At 45.9% G+C, this 6,657-nt stretch overlaps 1 pseudogene; it reads left to right on the forward strand.

Moving 5' to 3' along the window:
- The first annotated feature begins 3,663 nt into the window (after window positions 1-3,663).
- On the forward strand, window positions 3,664-4,183 carry LOC108634582 (annotated as a pseudogene).
- The last annotated feature ends 2,474 nt before the right edge of the window (window positions 4,184-6,657 follow it).

The following is a 6,657-nucleotide window of genomic DNA, read 5'->3' on the forward strand; positions in this document are numbered from 1 at the left end:
CAGAATGATCTCTGTTCGTCTCCAAGGCAAACCATTCAAGATCACAGTTATCCAAGTCTAGGCCCCAAGCAGGAACGCTGAAGAAACTGAAGTTGAACGGTTTTATGAAGACCTACAAGACCTTTTAGAACTAACACCCCAAAAAGATGTCCTTTTCATTATAGGGGTCTGGAATGCAAAAGTAGGAAGTCGAGAAACACCTGGAGTAACAGGCAAATTTGGCCTTGGAATGCAGAACGAAGCAGGGCAAAGACTACTAGAGTTTCGCCAAGAAAATGCACTGGTCATAACAAAAACACTCTTCCAACAACACAAGTAAGACTCTACACATGGACATCACCAGATGGTCAACACCAAAATCAGATTGATTATATCCTTTGCCGCCAAAGATGGAGAAGCTCTATACAGTCAACAAAAACAAGACCAGGAGCAGACTGTGGCTCAGGTCATGAACTCCTTATTACCAAATCCAGACTCAAATTGAAGAAAATAGGGGAAACCACTAGACCATTCAGGTATGACTTAAATCAAATCCCTTATGATTATGCAGTGGAAGTGAGAAATAGATTTAAGGGCCCAGATCTGGTAGATGGAGTGCCTGATGAACTATGGAATGAGGTTCGTGACATTGTACAGGAGACAGGGATCAAGACCATCCCCATGGAAAAGAAAAGCACAATGGCTGTCTGGGGAGGTCTTACAAATAGCTGTGAAAAGAAGAGAAGCAAAAAGCAAAGGAGCAAAGCAAAGATATAAGCATCTGAATGCAGAGTTGGGGATGGACAGGGAGGCCTGGCGTGCTGTGACTCATGGGGTCCCAAATAATCGGACACAACTGAGCGACTGAGGTGAACTGATTGCAATAGGGAGAAGGTTTTGAACACACGTTCTTAACATGTCTCAAAATGGAACAGAAAAAGATATTTCTTTAACATGAAAGGATAAGCAGGGTGAGCAACAACTCTGTGTGTGTGTGTGAGTTTATGTATCTGTGTGTGTGTGTGTGTGTGTGTGTGTGTGTGTGTGAGATGGGGCAAGAGGTGGGGATGGATGAACAGACAGCATGATGGAGCAGTGTGACAGGAAGTGTTTCTTTCTGTAGTGAGCTGATTCTTAGAATGAGCTGTTAAGGGAGCCAGAAAGGTCTGACGCTTAGTGCTTGCTCAAGCGTGGGGGAAAGCTGAAGTTCAGAGGAGAGAAGGTTGGTTAAAGCTTGGCCAAGCCAAATCCGTGGGTATATTATGGATGACTGTGAGCACTTGGCCAGTCTCTGCTGTTGTTTAAGAGAGGAAAGTCAGCCCTTAGACAGTATTGTTGTTGCCCAAATTGCAAGTCCATGTGCTTGATGCAGAATGAGGCCCATCAAAACTAAATGTTTGAGTTTGGGACAGGGAAAGGTTTATTACAGATTCATACAAGGATGAGGGTGGCTCTTGCCCTAAGAACCCAAAGTTACTGAACGTTTTCAGTAAGTATGTTTAAAAGCAAAGGTTAGAGAAAGTTGTGGTAAGTTGTTTCAGACTTCGTGGTGTCACACCCTTTGTGCTTAAGGTTAGGTCATGTTCAGGTAATGATGTTCCTAAATATCTCTATCAGATGAATGTCACTTCTGTCCTGACAAGAGAGGGCAAGTCTCAAGGAACACCTTGCACCATGAAATGTCCCATCCTGGTCAAACAGAAACAGGTTTCAATTGGCAGCTCCTTCAGGGCAAGGTTCCCATATTCTACCCAGCTCTCATCCTTGATGGAGCCAGGTACCCAACACAATAGGTCCTGTCTCCTCAAGCTGTCCAGCTGAGGAGACCAGTTCTCACAGCCTGAGACCCAGAAAGATGGCCACCTGCTATTAAGTTGCAGAGACAGGGATGGGGGAGAGGTTCACCGCTCCTCACGGCCTGGGCCAAGGCTAGTGGAGGGACTTTGTGAGGCTCTGAATCACTAAAGGATGTAGTCCCCAGTCTATTCCCTGGGACCATCCAGCTCACCCACTGGTGCAACGTTGGGTGATCTCCAGGCCCTCCAAAAGAATGCCAGAATCTCTCTTCTCTCACTTTCCACCTGATGACCACCACACCACCCTTACTTAAGCACTTCCCCAATGAATGGTCCCTCACTGGCAGTAACTGTGGGCAGGGCCCACTGTGGTGCTGATCAATAGCTGAGCAGGACAATGAATGGCCACTCCTTGACAGTTGGCTGCTTGTAAATGGGGCCATCTGAGGCACCAAGCAAGGCTGAGCCACACCTGCTGCCTAGGAACAGGGTGGGTTGAAAAGAAGCACACCAATGGCTAACTGCATAGGGCTGTGCTCACTCTGCTCTGTTATACTGTGCATAGAATAAGAATCACTGTGAGGTTAAGGTTTGTCAAAGTAGTTCTCGAGGTGGGCTGGCTTTCACATTCTTGTTGGCTTTGAAATATTAGCTATGCTATATGCGGCACATGTGATCATGTGGCAGCTGTTGGAGGGCATAGATGAGCACTGCTGACAGGCAAGCCCTGGAATACAATGAAAAGAATGATGTACAAAAGTTAAAGAAGCCTGTGAAATCAAATCCTGATTTGGAACAGAGTCAATGAAACAGAGTAAAGCACACTGGACCCAACGTATCCTTAGGTAACAGAGCAGCATGAGCACAGCCCTTAGCAGGTAGCCATTGCTGTGCCTGATTACTCCATATCCTGTTACTAAGCAACCGGTCTTGCCTAGCAATTGGACAGTGCAACCCTGGGCCCTGCCCATAAGCAACCAACTATCAATGAGGTACCTCCTGGTACTTCTCTGCTCAGCTATTGGTCAGCTCCACAGTGGCCCCTGTCTGATGATCACTGTTAATGTGGGCCCACTGGGGAAGTGATTCACTCAAGAGTTAGGGCACAGTGGAACACTGACTCTTGCTTTTGGGCACCTTCCTTTCCTTTGCTTCATTTTTTTTTTGTAAATCGGGAATGTATTTCTGGTAGATGGGCAAGGTGAGTTTCCCTCCTCAGATGAGAGTTGAAGTGTCCCCAACAATATTAGTGGAGGAGGCATTTAACACTTTCTTTGCTCTGAAGTGTAATCTTATGGAGACGGTGTATAGATCTTGGGGCAACGGACTGAAGATTCACCAAGCCTTGGAGTCTCTAAAACTCACTGGATTAGAACAAACTTCCAACATCCTCTTAATTACCTGCTCGCTCTTAAGTTCCTTAAGCCCCTCAAGAACCCCCGATAGGAAGAGGGTGGTATAAAGATGAAGTGACTAGAAGACTCTGAAGTGCTGAAATGGGATGAACAGTGTTTGGCAGAGGTTCATACAGGGATGGAGGGGGCAGGAGTGTGAAGGGGACATCCAAGTCAAAGAATAAAGGGCACTGAAGGAAAGTCTGAGGGTCATGAGAAGAAACACCATGCCCCTGAATCACCACTCCCCAGAATCAGACACACAGATGGGTCAAGGGTGGGAAAGGTGTATCATGGCCTCCCTCAGCACCCACTATCCCCTGTTGATGGCACAGTGGTACATTGTGATGTCTAAGACCCCAAAGCCACCATTGGCTGGGGAGCGCCTAGCTGACCAATCAGAGTGAAGGGTGTGGCTCCTCATTGTCCTGGGAAGGTATATATAGGGAGGTCAGAGGCAGAGATTCTGGGTTAGGCCACTTCATGGTGTCATCATGGCTAAGGTAACCAGGAAGCCACGGCAGCCAAGAAGAGTTGCAGTGCGGTTTGCTTCGAGGATGAAAGGAAGAAAGAAGACCCTTTGGCAACGGAGATACAGAGGCAGTGTGAAGGTAAGATGATTCCATCGACACTCCCCAGGTTCTCCATTGACTTTGGTGCCCAAGACCTCTACACTGCCCTTGCCTGGCGCAAAAGTCCTCATCAGGCCACCTCCCTTTTCATGAAATCTCCCTTCCCTTCCAACTCAGTTGTTATACTCTTTCCTCAAAACTCATACCCTTCTCTTGTCTTTCAAGGCACGAAATATGACCGTGAGGGTCAGAAGACCTCTCAAAGGAACCTTGAGAAAGAAAATCCGATCGTACGCCACTCCGTCGAAGAAGGTGAAGAAAAACAAGAGAACCAAACTGTTTTCTCCGTTCCTGTGCACGTGAGAAACGGAACCAAAGCCGAAAAAGGTACCAAAATATGAGTCAGAGTCAAAGAAGGAGGCAGAATCAAAAGAGAAGATAAGCTCAGCCACCCCAGAATGAGAGACCCTGGAGAGGTACAACCTGGGCAGCCAGTAACTGAATAGAAAAGGTCAGACAGTTTAGAATTGTGTCTCCAGTGGTCTGCTTTCTTAGAAATGGTTAACCAGGAAAAGACTGACTCTCACACTAACATAGTAAACTGATGGCTGCGATTAAAATAAACATCAAATGGTGAAAAGATGATATTTGTGTGTGTGTGAATTTTCTGATGGGAAGGAGGGAAGGAAGAAAAGAGGTGGGCACCTGAGTGGGGAGGGGTGCGATCCCGAGAGATTGGGGAAAGACCCTGAGGTCCCCAGTTAGCCAGAGAGGAGAGGCCTGGACTGGGTCGGAGTCTGCACTGAAGATGGCTAACCCTGCTTATCAATTGATCTCAGCGGCAAGGAGTAGTGGTGTGGTGTTACTGCCATTGTTTGGGGTGTGGAATGACATTAGGGTCTAGATTGCCAGAACCCAGATGGGAAGAGGGTTTCACATGGGGATGGTGAATGTCATACTTCCCTGAGAGAGGCAGGCAGAAATCACATCCTGGCCACTTACGTCATAAATGGCTTTGTTGCATCACTCACCTTTGCTGTCAGCTAAAGGTGCTCAGGAGGCACAAAATGCTGATACAACTAAAACCCACAACCAGCACTCCCAAAGATTAAAATAATGTTTGGAGGGAACAGACCAAATATCAATTAGGCCACTGTTTTCCTAAGAAACGGGTGGGAGCAGTGTGTTCCCAAGGGCAGGGCAGTGGAGGTGGCCCAAATCCCGGTGCAGATGACAAACAGGATCACCACACACAGATAATTTTTTGGGTGGTGGGCACCATGCAGTTTGTGGGATCTTACTTCCCTGACCTGGACTGAACCGGTTCCCCTTCTAGTGAAAGCATGGAGTCCTAACCCCTGGACAGCCAGAGAACTCAGGACAGAGACTTTTGATACAAGTATCAACATAAGACTGAGTAAAAGCTGGTCTTATATTGATCATCATCCCCTAGTATTTCTAAATAACTACAGTGTAAAACATTCTTCCCCAATAAAGTCTTTTGTTAGTCCAAGCTCTGCAAGGTTTTGTGGTTTAAAATAAGAGTATGGGATATTAATTTGGTGCTAACTTTCATTTTGAAATGTTTAAATAATTTCAAGTAGTAGTCAATCAAATATGGAGATATATAAGGCAGAGTCTCTACCAGAGGAATCCCATGTGTCTTCAGAAAACATTTTAGAAACAATGAAAAGACAGAGTTTTACCATCAGCATCAAAAGAGTTGAGTTCAGATTTTAAGTTAATTATATGGTATCTTTTATTTGGACTGCAACTCCCTGATTAAATCTTTCTGGCCCTTTAACTCCTGAGAGACACAGTTGATAATTCAAAGTCTTCACTGAATGTGATTTAAAATCATTAAGAGTGAAGGACCCTGGTTTGTGGTCCTTTCAAAGGAAGTGGGAGAACTACCATTCCTGCTTGCTGAAAATTAATCAGTTAAAGCAGCTACCACGATGATATGGACAGAGAGACCTTATGTGGACCTATAGGTCGGTGCTGTGATTCCAGATCTGTATATATTATCACCATTTAACACTAGCACACTTTAATGACCTGTTGTGGGACTTACTGAAATACTTGCTGTTCAGTTCAGTTCAGTCACTCAGTTGTCTCCAAATCTTTGCAACCCCAAGAATCGCAACCCCGCCAGGCCTCCCCGTCCATCACCAACTCCCAGAGTTTACTCAGACTCATGTCCATTGAGTCAGTGATGCCATCTAGCCATCTCATCCTCGGTCGTCCCCTTCTCCTCCTGCCCCCAATCCCTCCCAGCATCAGAATCTTTTCCAATGAGTCAACTCTTCTGAGGTGGCCAAATGTCTGGAGTTTCAGTTTTAGCATCATTCCTTCCAAAGAAATCCCAGGGCTGATCTCCTTCAGAATGGACTGGTTGGAATTCCTTGCAGTCCAAGGGACTCTCAAGAGTCTTCTCCAACACCACAGTTCAAAGCATCAGTTTTTGGTGCTCAGCTTTATTCACAGTCCAACTCTCACATCCATACATGACCACAGGAAAAACCATAGCCTTGACTAGACAGACCTTAGTCGGCAAAGTAATGTCTCTGCTTTTGAATATGCTATCTAGGTTGGTCATAACTCTTTCTTCCAAGGAGTAAGCATCTTTTAATTTCATGGCTGCAGTCACCATCTGCAGTGATTTTTGGAGCCCCAAAAAATAAAGTCTGACACTGTTTCCACTGTTTCCCCATAACTTGCTGTTAGCAGAAGGTAACAGATTGCTAGGCCTGAAGAGCTGAAAGTGAAAGTTGCTCAGTTGTGTCCGACTGTTGGTGACCCATGGACTATACAGTCCATGGAATTCTCCAGGCCAGAATACTGGAGTGGGTATCCTTTCCTTTCTCCAGGGGATCTTCCCAACCCTGGGATCAAACCCAGGTCTCCCACATTGCA

Source organism: Capra hircus, unplaced genomic scaffold (genome assembly GCF_001704415.2).
Source record: "Capra hircus breed San Clemente unplaced genomic scaffold, ASM170441v1, whole genome shotgun sequence".
NCBI classification, from domain to species: Eukaryota; Metazoa; Chordata; class Mammalia; order Artiodactyla; family Bovidae; genus Capra; species Capra hircus.